Below are 19,675 nucleotides of genomic sequence, written 5' to 3'. Positions count from 1 at the left end.
GGGAGGGAGATGACTCCTCCCAGCCTGAAGGACCCACGGGGCCCAGGGCTCCTGGCTTCACTGTGAGCAACCAAGGCTCTGCAACTGGTCCATGCAATCCTGCATCCTGTGGCTGCTGCTCTCCTCCCCACCAGAGGCCGCTTCTGCTCTTCAACCAGACCTTGCAGACCAGCACACACGCTGGCCCAGGGTCTGGAAAAGATGACAGTCTCCTCTGGTGTTTATATTCTCCCCCTCAACAGAGCAGTATCCCCTTTCTCATCCACCTGGGGGAACGCCCACCAGCCTCTACACACAGGCACCCCACTGAGATCGGTCCTGGTGCCCCTACTTTGGACCCTCCTGGGGACAGGGTTCTGTCTCTGGTGGGGAGTTTGGAGGGAGGTTGAGGGTGAATCTTTCTTCAGACCCTCCTTGGTCGGGCCCAAGGATCATTGCCAACTCTTTGTTTTCCAGAGTCTGCTGTTTCCTGGCAGCTCTGTGCTGGCTCTGGAAATTCTCAAGGTGTTTTTTGTTAAGTACTCTTTTAGCTTTAGTGAGAGAGGAGAGAGAAGAGGGGCGAGACACAGAGACAGAGAGACAGAGAGGGAGACATCCGAAGACCCACTTGGATCTGGTTCATCTCTCACAGCCATGGGCACAAGGGCAAACCTGAGGCTGGGAGGAGGGCTACAGAGACCTGCTTAACAACTTGAAAGCCAGGGGCTGGACAAGTCCACCCCCGACCCCTGGGCCTGGCTTGAAGGCTGCATTTTTACAGGCTCTTTCTCTAGACACCATGGCCAGAGTGCAGATAATGCATAAAACTTTCCTGGCTGAGTTTCCATCGTCTGTTTGTTTTCCGGCCTCCTCAGGGACTGAGATGTTCTCCCTGTTCTCACTGTGCTTGGCCAGAGCCATCTGGCCTGGGCTGGTGGAGAGCTCCCCGTCGCTGGAGGCGTGCAAGCCAGGGATGCCTCCAATGGAGACGGCTTCCAGGCACCCACCTGGATGTAACCCTGCCTAAGTAACTTCTCACAGGGGACACTCCCTGCCAGAGTCTCAGCTCCAGCATCTGCCAGGGGAACGTGATCAGGCGTGGACAGTGGTGGCTTGGGGCAAGTCCCCACCAGGTGTGACCTTGCACATGGGACTGTGTCACCTGTCCTCTTTTCTCCATCTTTACAAGGGACAGGGGCGGCTCCTGCCTGGGTAAGTCCACGTGTGCCCAGACTTTGCACTGCCTCTCCGCCCCGGCCACCACCAGGCTGCAGGCAGCACCTGGAGCCTTCAGGATCTCAGAAAAGGCAGGTCCGCCCGAGAAAGGGGTGAGTCATGATTGGTCCACACCAGTCCTGGCATCACATTCCTCTGGCCTGCGATTGCTTAAAGGGTGGGCATGTATGACCCAGTGGTGACCAATGAGATATAAGGGGACTCTGATGGAGGAGCTTCCCTTCTTGACCCCAAAAGCAAAGACCATGGAGGGAAAAGGTCTTCCTGTCCTCCATCTTCCTGCCTGGGATGTGGATGTGATGTCTGGAGACACAGCAGCCTCATCCCTGGCAGCGTGATGCAGCAGCCGAAATCATGCCAGGGGCCACTCCCTCCAGACTTCTTGTTCTTTTCCTTACAGGAGGAACATAAACTCCTATATGTTCAAGTCCCTGCTGGTCAGGTTTTCAGACTTGTAGCTAAACTCGTTCCTAACTGACCTGCTAAGGGCCTCCCCAGACCCAATGACTACTGAGGCAGAAAGCCCAACGTTCTCACTTTCTGGGGGCCACTCAGCCTCAGCCCTGGGAAGATCAGGGAAGTGAACTTCCCAAAGAAGAGACCCAGCCTTTAGAAAAGCCCCATCTCCCTCCACCACGGGGAGCAGTGTCCCTCACACATCACTGCCCACCATCCACCCTCCTCTATCTAACCCCAAGATCACGCCCTCTTACAGATGAGGACACTGAGGCTCAGAGTGATTAAGCAATTTGTCCAAGGCCACACAGTTAGGAAGGGACAGAGCCTGTTTCAAGTAAACTAACCCAGCCAGCCTTCTCTCCCTCTCCTGCCTCCCCAGAGAGGCTAGCTGCAGGGTCCGGATCAGAGGCCAGTTCCTGGGCTTCTCAGGGGGTGCACATTTCTGGAGCATGTGGCCACGTCTTCATCCCAGTACACTGCCCTTCAGGTCCAATATCAATAACAGTGACTGCTGTTCTGTCTCGAGCACTTGCTCTGAGCCCCGTGCAGTGCTGAGACCTTTCATCTCCCTGAACCTGCACAGCACCCTGTGGGGCTGGTGCTGCTTCCCCTGTGTTTCTAGGGGAAGAAGTGGATGCTCAGCGTGGGGAATTACTAGCCAGGGAGGGGTGGAGGTGGGCTAAAACTTGAGTCCATCAAACTCCAACACTCATGCCCTCGCCCTACCTCAGACATCCCCAGAGAAGTTCCTGCAGGTAACGGAGCCCGGGGTGCACCCTACAGTGGCAGCGAGGGGCAGGAACCCGTCTGGGTCACCGAGAGGGCAGAGGGGAGAAGCAGGGCGGCCCCTGCCCCAGCTCCTCTCCCTGCCGTTTCCTCAAGACTTTTCAGCACCTCCACTGGGCACACACGCAGCCAGCGGAAGACTGCACTGGCTGCAGCGGGCAGCCCACTGCGTCCGCCCCTGACTGCATGGAAGCCAGCTTTTATTAAGTTAGTTCAACTTGACACTCGTGCACCTATACCTTCCAGGTGACTGGCCCCGTGCTGGATGTTGGGGATACACAGGGCACAAGACAGAGTCCTTGGCCTTAAGGAGCTTGTAGTCCAGGGGCCAGGGTGGGGGGATGAACCCGCAAAAAGGGCTGTCACTGCATGTGGCAGGTGACTCTGCAGAGAAGGTCCTAGGGAAGGGTTCTGACTTACACATCACTTTTCTTTTTTTTTTTTTTTTTTTTTTTTTGCGGTACGCGGGCCTCTCACTGCTGTGGCCTCTCCCGTTGTGGAGCACAGGCTCCGGACACGCAGGCTCAGTGGCCATGGCTCACGGGCCCAGCCGCTCCGTGGCATGTGGGATCTTCCTGGACCGGGGCACGAACCCGTGTCCCCTGCCTGTCTCACCTGGGGCACTTTGAGAGCAGGTGCGGGGCATCTCACCACCTCCTCCAGTGCTGATACCCACAGCCGTGCCCGGCACAGGGCGGATACCAGTCGTGTTTGTTGAACAGGCGTCGGCCCTGGGATGGGCCAGTTCCCAGGCACTGGTGTACATGGACAGTTGGTCCCGGAAGCCCAAAGCGGACCCGGCAAAGAGAAGCAGGTACCGGGAGCTCCAAGTCAGGCCGGCACACGGGCCACAGCCCGGCCCAGGGTTTACAGGCGCCGCCCACTGCTCCACGCCCCAAGCAGCTCCCAAAACAAAGGCCCTCCACTGCACTCCGCGATTTTCTGCAAGTTAGAATTCTGCCACGTAAATTACCCTGTATGTTGCCTTTTTGAAAATCATAACCTGCGTTGTGATCGAATACAGAATATTCCCTCTCAGAGCTGCAGGAGGCACTTAGCTGCTTTTCTCTGCCTGACGATCAGGTGTTGTGTTTTGTTTTGCTTTGTTCCCGCCATACAGGCATTCCTGCTGAGGTGGCTTCGTGACACAGGGGCACGTCCCAAGCTCGGGATCCTGCAGGGAGGGCCATTCTGAGGGCATATTGTCACGTTGTTCACTCAAAACCCTCATGAGCCCAGAGGTACAAATAATACTTCCCTGGCTGCACAAAGCAACCAGAATGCCTGCTCCCCCTCAGCTCTCTGAAGACAAATTCCAAACGCCTGCAGTCATTCTCGTGGTGGACATTCATCAGCCCAGATGCCTCCCCTGCTGGCAGAAATAGGAATGCACCGGCAGAAGGAAGTCCACCTTTCCCAGCTAAGGAGTGTATTTAACATCACTTGTTGCGTGGATTTTTCAAAACATAAATAGTGTGTGTAAGATATTTCCAGGAACAAAGAAAAATTGGGGGCCACTTATTTAAATCATCCCTCTGGGCTGAACTCTTGGCAGAGCTGGGAGTGGCGGGGTGGAAGCAGCAAGGCGGCTCGGGACTGACCCGGCAACCACAGCTGGGCCGAGGCCCATTGGGCCACATTTATCACCTGCCCATGGAGCCACGTTTATCACCTCGAAGCAAATCGCTTGCCTCTAGACAGGACCCAGCAAACGTCCCGGCCCGTCCAGTAAATCAAGGCTGGTGTGGAACTGAAGGCAGGGGCAGCCCGGAGAGAAGGCTGGACTCCCAGAGGGGGTGTCAGCGACGCGGAAGGAGGCCGCTTGCAGCTCTGTCATTATGCCGGCAGGCGAGGGAAACAACACAGTGAAGGAGGACCAGGTGAAGTTGAGGAGGAAGGAAGGGACCAGGAAGGGGCAGTGATGGGAGAAGGACGGGAGGAAAGACAGTTCCTTCTGTTCAGCTCAACGCCCTGAGAGGAGTCAAGCTGAACCCACAGCCTCAGCCAAGACAAGAGCAAAGACGCCCACACACGCACACACCCCTTTGTGACCAGGGCCCCGATGGAGGAAGACACAGAGGAGAAACCTAAAGCAGCCTGGGCAATCTGGGCAAGGCTTCCTGGAGGAGGTGACGGCCAGGTTGGGACCTGAGTCAAAAGATTGCTATCAGCCAGGCAAAGGGATCTTGGGGTGGGTTGTTCAAGAGAGGAAGGAATGCTCCAGGCTGAGGCTCTAGAGACCAGAGGGTCTGCAAGACGTCAGTTCAGTGTGCTGATGGGGTCTGGAGGGGCACGCAGGGAGTTGAGGCTGGCCATCCTAGGGATGTGAGCTTCATCCTGGTGGCAGCAAGGAGCCGCCTGTGGGTGGCAAAAAGGCACCACGTGATCAGATGTTCCCAGGGGCCCAGCCAATGGCTCCTCTCCTATGTTTTCAACAAGAAAAGATGTCAGGAAAATGACATGGCAGATAGGAAACCAAAATAGGAAACCTCTGTTGCTGGGGAAGTTGATTTTGGAGAATGCGGCTTCTATCTGCGGGCCAGTGGGTCTCCTGACAGCGGGCCCCAGGCCTCCCCAGTGTGGGCAGTCATCCTTCATCGGGCCAAGAGAAGTGTGCTCGGTCTCTGCTGCCAGGCTTCATGTACTAGGACAGCCACCTGTCACTGGCTCAGAGCCCAGAAGCAGAGGTCTGAGTTAGTGCTAGTCAGGGTTCTCCAAAGAAACAGAACCAGGGATAGAGAGAGATTTATATAAGAAGAGGTTTATTATAGGACTCAGCTCACGGGGTTATGGAGGCTGAGAAGACCCACAGTCTGCTGTCTGCAAGCTGGAGACCCAGGAAAGCCAATGGTGTAATTCAGTCCAAGGCCAAAGGCCTGAGAAACAGGCGGGTGTCAGGTGTAAGTCCTGGTCTGAATCCAAGAGCTGGAGACACAGGAGCCGGTGCCTGAGGGCAGGAGAAGATGGACGTCTCAGCTCAAGCACAGAGATCGAATTCCTCCTTTCTCCACCTTTTGTTTGGAATATTCTGGAATATTCTTCAGCCATATAAAAGAATGTAATACTGGGACTTCCCTGGCGGTCCAGTGGGTAAGACTCTGCGCTTCCACTGCAGGGGTCTGATCCCTAGTCGGGGAACTAAGATCCCACATGACACAGGGTACAGCCGAAAGTAAATAAATAAATAATAATAAAATAAAACAAACTTTTTTTTTAAAAAGGGGGCTTTAAAAAATTGTTTTAAATAAAAGAATGCAATACTGATACATGCTACAATACAGATGAACCTTTAAAACATTCTGCTAAGTGAAAGAAACCAGTCACAAAAGACTTCATATTATATGATTCCATTTTAGGAAATGTCCCGAATAGGAAATTTTACAGAGACAGTAAGTAGATTATCAGTTGCCGGAAGCGGGAAGAGGAGGAAATGCAGAATGACAGCTAATGGGCACAGGTTTCTCTTTGCAGTGATGAAAATGTTCTAAAACTAATTGTGGTAATTGTTGTATATGTATCTATGAATATACTAAAACCACTGAATCGTAGACTTTAAAAGAGTGAATTGTATGGTATGTGAATTATATCTCAATAAAGCTGTTTTTAATCCTTTAAAGAAAGGAAGGAAAGTGAAATATTGACCTCAGCTTCTACCATAAGAAACCAGAAATATAGGAAAACTGAAACCCAAAATAAACAGAAGAAAAGGAATAATAATAAAAATAAAAATCAGAGTAGAAATCAATTGAAATAGAAAACAGAAAGCAATAGAGAAAATCAAAAGTTGCTTCTTTGAAAAGGTTGATAAAATTTATAACCTCTAGTTAAACTAATCAGTAAAAGAAAGAAAAAAAAAAAACGACATAAATTACCAATATCAGGAATGAGAGGTAACGTCATTACAGATCCTACAGATACTTTAAAAAAATTTTTTGCTCAGTTTGTGCCCAAACCACAAGCTTCTAATGAAAAACACTTTTCAGTTCTAAGAGATGTAAAATCTCAGGAAGAAGAAACAAAAATTTAGTGGAAACCATTTTGCTTTGTTTTACAAAATGCAACCTTGTGCATTTTTTAGATTGTTTCAGATAAATAATTATAAAACAGTGTGATAAGCATTGTGATAGAAGAAGCCAAGTATTACATTTTATTCAGATTATGTATTAATGTGTTAATTTTCCCCATCAGACTCAGGGATTCTGTCTGATTTATCTCAGGATCCCCAGGACCAGCCCACAGTAGGTGTGCAATGAACAGTGAGCGAGTGAATGAATGGGTGTGGAGGTACCCATTTCCTGAGCACCACCTCCGTGCCAGGTCTGGGACACAGAGAGGAGCACAGATTTGGGACTTTGACTTGATGGTATTTAGATGAGATTTTGGACTTAGAATTGATGCAGGAATGGTTTAGACTTGGGGGGATATTTGGATAGTGTGAACGCATTTTGCATGTGGGAAAGACGTGAATTTTGGGCAGCCAGAGGGCAGACTGTCGTGGGTTGAATTGTGTCCCCTCCAAAGATACGTTGAACTCCTAACCCTCCCCCCACCCCATGCCCATCAATGTGACCTTACTTGGGAATGAGGTCTTTGCAGACGAATTAGTTAAGATGGAGTGGGGTGGGCCCTGATCCCATTTGACTGGTGTCCTTTAAGAAGAGGGAAATTTGAACACAGTCACAGAGGGAAGAAAAAGTTTCTGTTGTTTTAAACCACCTGTATTAGTTCCCCAGGGCTGCCATAACAAAGTATCACAGACTGGCTGGCTTAAACAATAGAAATTTATTGCTTCACAGTTCTGGAGGCCAGAAGTCCAAGGTCAAGGTGTCATCAGGGTGTGTCATCAGGGTGGTGCCTTCCAAGCTTGAGGGGAAATCTGTTCTCTGCCTCTCTCTCCCGGCTTCTGGGGGTTTGCTTGCAATGTTTGGTGTTCCTTGGCTTGTAGAAGCATCACCCCAATTTCTGCTTTCATCTTCACATGACATCTCCCTGTGTGTCTGTGTCCAAATTTCCCCTTTTTATAAGAACACCAGTCATATTGGATTACAGCCCACTCTGATGACCTCGTTTTAACTTGATTACTCTGTAAAGACCCTGTTTCCAAATAAGGTCACATCCTGAAGCACTGGGGATTAAGACTTCAACATATAAATTTTGAGGGGGGGAGACACAATTTAATTCGTAACACCTGTTCAAGGCTGGTTTATTTCTCATCTTTTTTTTTTTTTTTTTTGCGGTACGTGGGCCTCTCACCGTTGTGGCCTCTCCCGTTGCGGAGCACAGGCTCCGGACCCGGACGCGCAGGCTCAGCGGCCATGGCTCACGGGCCCAGGCACTCCACGGCATGTGGGATCTTCCCAGACCGGGGCACGAACCCGCATCCCCTGCATCGGCAGGCGGACTCTCAACCACTGCGCCACCAGGGAAGCCCCTATTTCTCATCTTAATTGAAGATTTACAATGTAAATGGGCCATAAAATTTATCAATCCTGTTTTTGTGAAAAGCATTTATGTTGTTGGTCTTGTATGTTTTGCTACTTAGAAGAAATTGAAATTGACTAAGCAAGAGGTCTCAAAGAGGTTTAATTTGCTTCCATTCCTCCTGATACTCTGCCAGGATTTTCCCAAGCATGTCCATGCCCATGTCTAGTAACATTTTTCCAAACCCATCCTAGGTTTTTTTTTTCTTACATTATTAATTGTTTTTGACTGTGGTAAAATATAGATAACAACATTTTCCATTTTAACCATTTTCAAGTACACAGTTCAGTGGCATTAAGTGCATTCACTTTGTTGTGTAACCGTCACCACCATCCATCTCCAGAACTTTTCAAAACGGAAACTCTGTCCCTGTTAAATAATCACTCTCCATTCTCTCTCCCCTCTCAGCCCCTGGGAACCACTATTCTATTTCTGTCTCTATGGATTTGCCTATCCTGGATATTTCCTGTAAGTGGAATCATACAGTGTTTGTCCTTTTGTGTCTGGCTTATTTCACTTAGCATAATGTTTCCAAGTTTCATCCCTGTTGTAGCATGTGTCAGAATTTTCTTCCTTTTCAAGGCTGAATAATATTCCATTGTATATACATAACACATTTTGTTTAGCCATTTATTTGCCAATGAACATTTGGGCTGTTTCCACCTTTTGGCTATTGGGAGTAACGCTGTTACTAACATGACTGTGCAAATATCTCTTTGAGTCCCAGCTTTCAATTCTTTCGGGTGAATAGCTAGGAGTGGAATTGCTCATCCCAGATGTTTAACTGTCAAAAATCTTTAGGTCTGTGCACTTGGGTCTTACCTGATAGTCTAATAAATTAGTAGAAACCAAACAGTTCCCCAGGGATTTCTACTCTGAAACTCTGGGAAACTCACTGTATCCCCTGGAAGGAAGGATGTGAGGACTGACCTCTGACGCCCCTCCTGGCATCTCTGCACAGCTTGACTCAGCTTTGATCCTTCAAGGAGGCGGGGGTAAAGTGGTAACCACCTGGGTGACTCCAGACTGGTTTGGGGTGGACTTGAGGATTTCCACACAGTTTACAATGAGCACAGATTGAATTCAGTTGGGATAAAAGCCCAGCAGGAGTGCTGTTAGGTAAAAGATCCTGGGTTGAGTAACGGGCAGCAAAAATCACAGGGGAAGTCAGACATCTGTTATATTTGAAAAGTAAGATAACACCAGGATTAAGGCTACCAGAGCCAGAACACACACACACAGACAAGACGCACACAGACAAGACACACAGACACACAGAGGTACACACAGATACACACACAGAGACACACACACACACACACTCAGGAGGGGCCCCTGTGTGGAGCGCCCAGTGTGAAGTGAGCATCAGAGCCATCGAGGCGAGTGAGAGAAACCAGAGGCTCCTCTGTGGCCTGGGAGGGACCAGGTGGGTGGGTGGTGACAGGCGTGACGGAGCAGAGACAAGGGAGAGGCCAAGGTGCCCAGAGGCGGGAGCAGCAAACACAGCTGCACAAACCAGAGGCCCGGTCACCGCCTTCACCCACCTGCTCTTCTGCTCATTCCGGTCACCCCCGAACCTGCCCCTGAGTGCCACCACCGGCTGGCCCGAGTCTGGGTGCTGGCGGGAGGGCTGAGGGTGCCCGCAGGGGAACCACCTGGTCCAGAGGCCACGCCTGGGGGCCCCGAGGCAGTCAGCGGGGCCCAGCCGGTCTGGTGGGAAGACTGTGCAAAGCCGCCAGGGAGGCCACTCGGCCCAGATGGTGCCACAGCCTGACGGCAGGCCCTTGTCCCTGGGCTTCTGGAGCCCCCGCCCCTAGACACGGGCCGTGAGCACAGAATCCCCCTCACCACCTCATGGTAGTGATAAAAGAAATATTCACATGTTGAGGTCTGGGGAAGTCATTCTGGCTTATCCTTGAGTCACCTTGAATTTCATGCTAACTCAGCCTGTTTGTGGCCTGTCAAACATACATTGTCCATCTGTTTAATTACTGAAGAAAAGGGCACATTGACCAGATGTAAAGAATGTCCACCTTAAAAATAAAGGTTAAATGCCTCTGTTCCTGGGACGCCAACACTGGTCCTCCTTCTGTAATAGGGAAGAACATTTTTGTACTCAATTACAAGTTAATGAATAAAGGGATGTTGCCAATAAGCTTAAATTACACGTAATCGTCCATTTCTGGGAATCTTGCTTCCTAGGTAATGAGCATTAAGCTAAAATACCTTTGTTCTGCTCACAGGAAACATCCTGACAGGGCCCACCTGTGAATGACTGCAGGGGAAAGAAATTAACACATCCCCTCCCGAGGCTGATGGGAACCAGAAAGTGTTTGACTTTGCTCCCTCTTCTTTTAGTATAAAAGGAGACTGAACTCTAATTCAGACAAGCTGGTTCTCTGGGGCACGAGCCCACCGTCTTCTCGGTCAGCTGGCTTCTAAATAAAGCCACACTATTCTTTGTCCCAACAACTCCATCTATTGGCCTGTCTTGCAGCAAGCAATAGAAGCTTGCTTGGCCCCGGTAACAAAATGAGATGTAAATAACAGAAAGGAAGATACAGAGAAGCCATAGCTGACTATACAGTTACTTGAAAAATAACGCTAATCAACTGAAAACAACTTAAATAACAATTCAGTAAGTTGTAGTGAGTTTGAGGATTTCAGTTCAAGGAAAAAGATCTGACCTCAAGGTGGCAGGAGAGTGGGACGAGCATCATTTGGGCTGCCTTTTATCCTGGCTGGATGGGGGAGGGGGAAGTCCCTCACAGTGTGAAACCTTCCGGGGACTGCAGCCCAGGGCCACCAGCCAGAGAGGGAGGAGGGCACAGGAACTTCCGGGGGAATCACTGATGTCTCTCAGTACCATTTGGGGCGTCTCTGGGCCAGAGGGCTCTGAAGAGCGGCAGCCACCTGGAATCTTTCACAGGCCCCGTTTGCTGGCAAATTTCACATGTGCAAAGGAGGCAGGCACCAAATGGCAAAAATATGCTTATATGGCGTATATTTAAAGTAACTGGATGTGTAAAAATTTGAGCTTGGGGCCAGCAGGCTTTGAGCTAACGGTCCAGGCTGCCGTGAGGAAGTAAGGAACCCAGGGCCAATATGGGGCCATCTTCAATCCATTTACATAACATGAGGTCAACATATGAACACTATAGGCTCCCTACACACCAGTGGCCAATCTGCAAGGTCATAGAACAGCTCTTTCACACAAGCAGCAAAACCTGTACAACGCCTAGGAAAACTCTACCACAATATATGTGCGAGAAAACAACAAAACCCTTCCTAAAGAAAAATTTAAGGGGATCTGAATAAAATAATTGTATCATTTTTCTGGAAGAGACAATTTAATATTATAAAGATGCCAGTTTTCCCCCAATTAATCTATACATTTAAACCTAAATATTCCAGTTCACGGGACTAAGAAGCTGACCCTAAAGTTCACCTGAAAGAGAAAAAGAGTAAGTATAACCAAAAAATGTGGCTTTGATGATGAAAAAAAAGAAACAACCTAAATACAATATACTCATCATTAGGGAAATGGTTACATAATCAGCAGTTGCCAGTAAAGAATATATTTACCGGCATGGAAATCAGTCTTTTTATTAAAAAAAAAAAAACCACAAGTGTAGAACATAGAAATAACATGAGGAACCCATCTTTATAAAACCAAATGTATTAGTTAGTGGGAAGCAGCCACATAGCACAGGGAGATCAGCTCGGTGCTTTGTGACCACCTAGAGGGGTGGGAGGGAGATGCAAGAGGGAGGAGATATGGGGATATATGTATATGTATAGCTGATTCACTTTGTTATACAGCAGAAACTAACACAATATTGTAAAGCAATTATACTCCAATAAAGATGTTAAAATAAATACATACATAAAATAAAGAGACGCAGTGAAGACGGAAAAAAAAATTCTATGCATTTACCTATATATCTACCTACCTATCACCTACACACATATGTAAATGGCAAGGAATGTATCTGGAAGACTACATGACGACCTTTAAAAGTAGTTGACCATTTCAGGCATGCAGACTTTCATTCTGCGTTGTTTGGATTTTCACAAGAAAGTATTCATTGACCACTTGTGTAATCAAAAAAGAAAATGTCTTTGATAATGCAGAGGATTTTACCCTCTGCCCCTGATGTGGTGGGTCCTTCTACTGCCCTGAGCACTGGGTCAGAGGGACGTGGTTCTCCCCGCCACCTCTTCCCACCAATCCCTCGATGAAGCCCCGCCTTGCAGAGCTGCTTCGTGCTGAGACCAAGCATGCCCTGCCCAGGGCCCAGCACGCGGCTGGTAGGTGACGTAAGCAGGAGAGGGCACGGAGGCCCCTCTTCTCATCAGTGCCATTGCTGTTGCTGAAGTTACAATCATCACACCAATAAGATGATAGTGAGAATTTCAGTGGAAGTAGATCGCAGGCAGTGCCATCACTCGGGGCAGGTTTGCGGGTGTTCTGATCTCTGTCGCTGCACATCACGCTCGGCCACTCACACACCTGCTGAGGTCCTCCTGCTGGCGTTATGTGTAGCATGGGGCAGTGGGTGGCACCGTGCGGGGGGCAGCCCAACCTCTGCCCCACAACTGTGCGTCGTCTGGCTCTGAGCCTCGGGTTCTTCATCTAGAAAACCCTCGCAGGGCTATGATGAAGCTGTCACACTGAGGTTGTCATGATGTAATGACACAAGAGACAGAGTGTGCTGGAAAGAGCACGAGGTCCAGAGCGAGCGAGATTGCATCTGGATTCTGGATGCACCACCTGCTCTGTCCATTGCGCTTACGGCCTTGGAAGTGACTGTCAACATGAATGTTAGGACCATCAGTTCTAAGGGACAGAAGACCAACTCAAACCAACTTAAGCAAACGGGGCTAATTCGTAGTTGGTTCTCAAGGCTGGGACGAATGCTGAAATACCTCAGGAGTGAGGAAGGGGCTGCCAGAAGTGAGGATTTGGACACTGGAACAGGGACTCAGGCTCTCAGACCTCAGTCTCTCCACCTCCCCTCTCTACTTGTCTCTGCTGGTTCCCTCTGGGAGGGGGGCGGGCAGGGATCACAGGGTCCAGATCTGTCTCCCAGCATGAAAACCCTGGCAGTGAGACAGCTTCCTCCAGCTTCCATATAGCATTGCCAGGGAAGGATCTGATTGGCCCTGCCTGGGTCACATGGCCAGTCCTTGGACCAACCCCAGTTGCCAAAAGGATGGGCATCTATAAAAGCCTGGGTCTCAGGTACAGCCTTCTGCTCAGTCTGTCACAAAAAGAAGGGAATTGAAACACACGCTGGGAAGTTCAAACAAAACAAAAAAAGCCAGTTGTAATTGTTGATTACAAAACAAGAGAAAACAACCACAGGGGCCACAGGATTCAATGAGTGAAAGTTCCTGATGCACTGGAAGAGGCCCTGGCACACAGTAGGTCCTCAACATGGGACAGAGAACATGCAAATGAGGTTCCCTTCCCCCAGCTGTCACCGCCACCCCCCACCAGCAGAAAATCCTCCTCAAAAAACACTTTAAAACATTGTGCATGTTTTTTGAACCCAGTTTTTGAGAAACAGTATCTGGACCGAAGCATGTTTGCTTTGTACTCAAGATGCTTCTTGTTCAGAAATGAAACTCAGAACCGGCCATCTGTAGAATATGAAACTGGGCAGATGGGCCGAGGCCCAGCAGGAGGGCAGGGAAGCCGGCCAGGAGTGGACGGGTTTCTCCCTGGGGTCCCAGCCCCAGCCAGGCTCCGATCAGCTTTTCTACTGCCTTGGAATGCTGGTCTTGTCTCTGTTGAAAGGAAAATCTTCAGTTTTGAAAACTCACCTTAGAGAAAGTGCTTTCTGGGGTTCCACACCTAAGGGAAAAGCAGTCAAATCCATGAAGCAGCTATAACTTTAATCATATCATGGAGAGGGAAACAATTCTCATGTGGTCATGAAAGGGAAGTTTTCTCCCCAGACTTCATGAAGCCCTTATTCATACATCCACTCACCTACGGGCACTTGCACTGAGCCCCAGGGGCTGTCATGAGCTGTTGAGATCCACTGAACATAAAACAGACCCCTCCTGCCCTCATGGAGCTTCCGTTCTGGTCAAGAGAGGCCCACGGAGGATGAGACGAATAAGCAAGACAGATCTGCAGCGGGATGGACTGGTGGGGCAGGGGGATGTGGACAGGAGGAGCAAATGCTGGAAGAACCAGGCTGTCTGGCCAGGTGCATAGTGACCCAGTGTCCCAGCTTGCAGCCCCCTCCATGGCCCACTGAGGACAAAAGGGGGCTGAGCTCGGGGCTGGGCTCCCCCCCCAAGCCCTGCAAGCCACGTCCTCATGGAGAGCACCTCTTTCTAACTGGCACAAAGACACCCCAGGGGCTAATGGTGGCCACCGTGCCTGCTATGAGCTAGTGGACGTCAGAGGGCACAGGGGAGAGGGCAGGTGGGTCCCAACGTGGGGCTGGCCTCGTAGCCGGGACTGCGCGGGCTGGGAGCACTCTGTGCAGCGAGGACTGGAACAGAATAGACTGGATGGTACCACCGGGGGGTTGTGGTGGCAGGGGCTGGAGGTGGACCTGTCCCCAAGGCCGAGCAGCAGGACCTGCTGACAGACGGGGTGTCGGGGGTGAGAGTGGGAGGTTTGGGCCAGAGATGGGGGCTGTGGTCAAGCGGGGTTGAGGGATGAGGGGTGGGGTGTGGGCCCAGGACAGACCCGGGCTCAAACCCTGGTTCCAGCACACATTGGCTATGGACTTCACCTCTCTGGGCCTCAGTTTATCAATCAGTGGGGTGGGGAGAACGAGCAGAGCCTAGAACTCGGGGGTGTTGAATGAGAGGATTGAGAACCCACTCTTGTGGCCTGGTGAGAGCATGGACCTGGCTCGTAGGAGGGGGTTTGCTCCAATCCCTGGGATGTCAGGGAGGGGGTCCCCCATACCCAGAGGGAGTGGAGGGTCACAGAGGACCCCAGGTGGAGCTGTTGCTGGTGTCCCCAAGCATCCTTTCTCCTCTGCGGGACTAGAATTTTAAGCTGGGAAGGGATCACTAGGAACAAAGACCTCCTTCCCAGACTCCCTTACAGCTAGGTGTGGCCATGTGACTAAGGCCAATAGGGAATGAGCTGATATGGTACCTGGCACCCCGGCAACCTCCTTAGAAGACTCCTGCAGTGCGGCCTTTCCCTCCCCTCACCTCTGCCAGCCTGCTGTTTGAGATATCGCTGTCAGGACCAGAGATGCATCCTCACCGTGAGGGCGAGGGCCTTGCCCTGGGGAGGGCAGACCTGCGAGCAGGAAGGAGCCTGAGCCCCCGAGGACCTGGAGCCACAGAGCCACCCGGACTTTTGCAGATGGGGGAAATAAACTTTTCTGGTTTGCTTTGGTTCCTGATCCAGGAGGGCTTAGGGATAAGAGCAGGGGCAGATGTGCCCGCTGCTTCCGTGGCTGCCCTGTGTGCACCCTGCATCCATGTCCATGTTTCCTGACAGGCACCCGAGGCCACTAGTGGCAGGGGAAGGAGGTTCCTAAGCACCCCGGGTTCAGCCACAGCTCCTGGGAGCCCCTCTGCCCTCAAGCCCTGCTCGTGGGAAGCCCGGGCCTTTCCCAGTAAGTGTCATTAGCCTCGTGATACAGGCAAGGGACCCAACCGTCTCTGCTCCTCACAGGGTCATGGCTGTCACCTCAAGATGCCTCTGGCTCTAGTTCTGGGTTTGTGATCAATCCAAGGTCAGGGTCAAGAGGAGACAGAGAGTGCAGGTGCCCAAGGTCCCAACAGGGATGAGAAAGAGGAACTCAGGAGGGAAAGGCTAATAGTCCTACACTCTCCTACCATCTACAGTTTGTAACATTTCTACGATGAGCATCCATTATTTTTATAATGAGAAACTGTCCCTCCTGCCAACCCGCAGCCTTTGCACCCTTCTGACTTTTCTTCTGGCTAATGGCTGATTCGACGGACACACAGGAGAGTTCCAATTACAGTGGGCTTGTGATGAACAATTTAATCAGCCTCGGATTCAAACTCCCTCTGATGTCCAAGGGCTCTTTAAGACACTCTCCTCGGGATTGGGGAGTCTGCCGCTGCTCTCTCCTTCCCTGACCTTCTAGTGTCTCTGTGGGAGGAACTGATGGTGCTGAGGGCTGCACCTGAGCCATACCTGGAGGACACTAGTTCCAGGCGGCTGCTCTCGGGGAAGCGGCTGCTAGTTAACGTGTTTGCTCGTTCCTCATGCAACTGATCGGGCTATTTCTACAGGAAGTCATTTCAGCTTGAACGTCTGTGGCCCCTTCTGGTGGCATTTTCTTACCAAGAACATGCATTTCAGTTTGGAGCCCGTGTGCTTGGGAGGAATGTCGGTGAAATCTGCTGCCGGTTTCAGGTCCCTCTTCCAGGAACGTCTCTTAACTGGGGAGCCCGTTTCCTCCAGGTGAAGGTTTTTATTTGGTGGGGGTCTCCTGTAGCATGGAAACAAATGAACAAAAAAACAAAAGTGGGCCAAGAATAAGACCCCATGACGGGAATGGGAACAAGGTTTATGGTTACTCCATTCTGTGTACTGAGATCCCAAATACAGATAAAGTGGACAGGAGAGAAGTAATGCCCCTCAAAAGGCCGGGCTGGGCTGTGGTCTGGGGACCCACGCAGATGGCCTGTGGAGTCCAGTGCCCTGAGAGAGCAGATCTGAGGCCCTCACGTCCTCGCTGGTGGCCAGAGGGGGGCCGCCGTCTGCTCCCTGAGGCCACCTTCTCACTCCCCCGTCCATCTTCGCACCAGCAGCAGTGATTCGAGTCTTTCTCATGCTGTGAAGCTCTCTGCCTCGGCCTCCTGGAGGAAACTCTCTGCTTTGAAAGGGCTCACCAAGGTCAAGTCCACCAGATACTCTCCATGAAGGTCACTGACTTGACACGCCAACTACATCTGCAAAGCCTCTTCACAGCAGCATCTAGATTAGTGTTTGACTGAATAACCAGAGGATGGGTATCTTGGGCCCATCTTTAGAATTCTGTCCACCACACCCATCATAGCCATATATATATTCTTTAATTTGCTTATTTCAGAGTTAAAGGATGAAATTCCATGCTCCAGCTGAGGGACAATAATAATAATAATAAAGATGACAATACACCTTATGGCAGCAGCCAACGTTCTGATGAGGGTTCTGGCCCTGACGGTCACATGGGCTGGGATTAGTCGGGAAAAACAGGCAAGAGCTCTGCCTTTTTCCAAGTGTGTGACGAACCTGGCCCATCCCCTGTCCCCCCATCACCGCAGGGCAGGCTGGTCCAGAAGAGGACACCTGCACGGAGCCTGGCACTTGCGGGCACTCAGCTGTCATGAGCATCACACCCACAGCCCACATGCTGTTGTGCCTTCTGCACAACCTTCTCCTGAGGACATTTTCTTTTAAACACAACCCCATCCTTTTTGGGGGCGCCATGGGCTGTTTAGCTTGCTCTTCCTGCACCCCCTGTCCGGGCCACCCACTCTCTTTGCTAGAAATTCGTTCCAAGGGCTGATGCAGGAGTCTTCCCACACAGGCAGCTTCATCTCTGCGTGCTGATGACTTGCAATGAGGTGACAAAGAAGTTCCAGACTTCAGGGAACTACCTGAGCAGGCTCCCAAGAGCGTAGTTCCCAAAGCTGCCACAAGGTGGCAGCACAGACAGGCCTCTGTTGCGCAAAATCTGCCGTTTTGGATGTAATAGTAGATCTGGGGCCTGGCCTCTCGGCTGTCCTGTACGGACCAGGGATTCAGTGTCCCAGAAACATCGCCACTGCAACAGCCAGTGCTTGTCTCTGTCTCAGGACACAGCGGTTACCACTGTTGATCGTCCCCATGCTGCACTGTGAGCTATTTACAGCAGGATTCCCATCTGACTCCCTTGAGCCCTAAGAGTTAGGAAATGAATAGTTGTACCTCTTTTAAACCTCACAATAAATAATCCCAGGTCTACAGGGAGGGAATCAATGCTGAGAGCAATTAAATGACTTGCCCAAGGTCACAGCCAATGAGAAACATGACATGTTTTAAATTTAAAAAAAATTTTTTTGGAGTATAGTTGATGTACAATGTTGTGTTAGTTTCAGGTGTACAGCAACGTGATTCAGTTATACATATACCTATATTCATTCTTTTTCAGAGTCTTTTCCCATATAGGTTATTACAGAATATTGAGCAGAGTTCCCTGTGCTCTACAGTAGGTCCTTGTTGGTTATCTGTTTTATACATAGTAGTGTCTGTATGCTAATCCCAAGCTCCTAATTTATCTCTCCCCCTGACATGTTTTACATTTTATTACAGAAAACTTCGGGGCTTCCCTGGTGGCACAGTGGTTAAGAATCCGCCTGCCAATGCAGGGGACAGGGGTTCGAGCCCTGGTCCGGGAAGACCCCACATGCCGCGGTGCAACTAAGCCCGTGCGCCACAACTACTGAGACTGCGCTCTAGAGCCCACGAGCCACAACTACTGAAGCCGGCGTGCCTCAACCACTGAAGCCCACGCGCCTAGAGCCCATGCTCCAAAACAAGAGAAGCCACCCCAGTGAGAAGCCTGCGTATCGCAACGAAGAGTAGCCCCCGCTCGCCGCAACTAGAGAAAAACCGCGCTTAGCAACGAAGACCCAATGCAACCAAAAATTAATTAATTTAAAGAAAAAACAAAAAAACCCCAAATATGACATGCAGGCAGCACTGCACTTGGGACACCACGGGCTCCAGCCCCGGGATCTCAGGGACGCCGCAGGCTCCAGTCCTCCATCCCGGCGGAGAGACAGCAGGCCAGGCAGTGCTGAAGCAGGGGCCAGGCCAGAGCTCCCAGGGCGCCTCGCTGCAGGGACAGCTGCTGAGGGACACCTCCTCTTCCAGCACCTCGGTTCCTTCGTGGCACATGATACGGTAGCACTGACCTTTGATAGATTAACGAAAACATTTGGATTTATGAGCTTTGGCTGTGTCCCCAGAGCCTTCTTCGGTGCTGTTCGCATCTTGTTATGCTTTGTGCTTTACTCTGATAAAACTGAAGAAGAGCGCAAAGAGAAATCAACACACACTCAATTCCCCTCACCCAGCACCAACGCCGCCGTGCTGTGTCACATCTGCCTCCTGGGTTTTGGTTTTCGCGTTAATAAAACTGACAGGTAGGGCTTCCCTGGTGGCGCATTGGTTGAGAGTCCGCCTGCCGATGCAGGGGACACGGGTAGATCCCACATGCCGCGGAGCGGCTGGGCCCGTGAGCCATGGCTGCTGAGCCTGCGCGTCCGGAGCCTGTGCTCCGCAACGGGAGAGGCCACAACAGTGAGGGGCCCGCGTACCGCAAAAAAACAAAAAAACAAAAAAAACTGACAGGTAGCGATGGAGTCCCCTCCGGCCACCAGCCCTCGCCCCTTCCCCCTCCTCCGCCGCCGCGGAGCCGCAGGAAGGACGGGCGGTGCTCCCCTAACACTGTTTTAACCGACATTTTTAAAGTCCTGCGGTTGCCCGTGGACGTGCTTTTGTCGTTGGCCTATTTGCATTTAGCCCACACTGAGTGCCCGGTGCCCGGCAGGGTTCCAGGAGCTCGCGCTGCAAGGGAGAACGGGACAAATGCAAGCCCCGGCGCATCGCCGACCCCCAAAAGAAAAGGCGGCCCGAAGCGTGCAACGCGCGACCAGACAGGAAAGTCGACTACCCCTTCTCTGCGCTCCCTAGTCCGCACTTCCGGCGCCCCACCCCATGCTCCCTCCCTATTGGTTCTTC

This window comes from Mesoplodon densirostris, chromosome 1, assembly GCF_025265405.1.
Source record: "Mesoplodon densirostris isolate mMesDen1 chromosome 1, mMesDen1 primary haplotype, whole genome shotgun sequence".
NCBI classification, from domain to species: Eukaryota; Metazoa; Chordata; class Mammalia; order Artiodactyla; family Ziphiidae; genus Mesoplodon; species Mesoplodon densirostris.
This window is presented reverse-complemented; position numbering follows the sequence as displayed.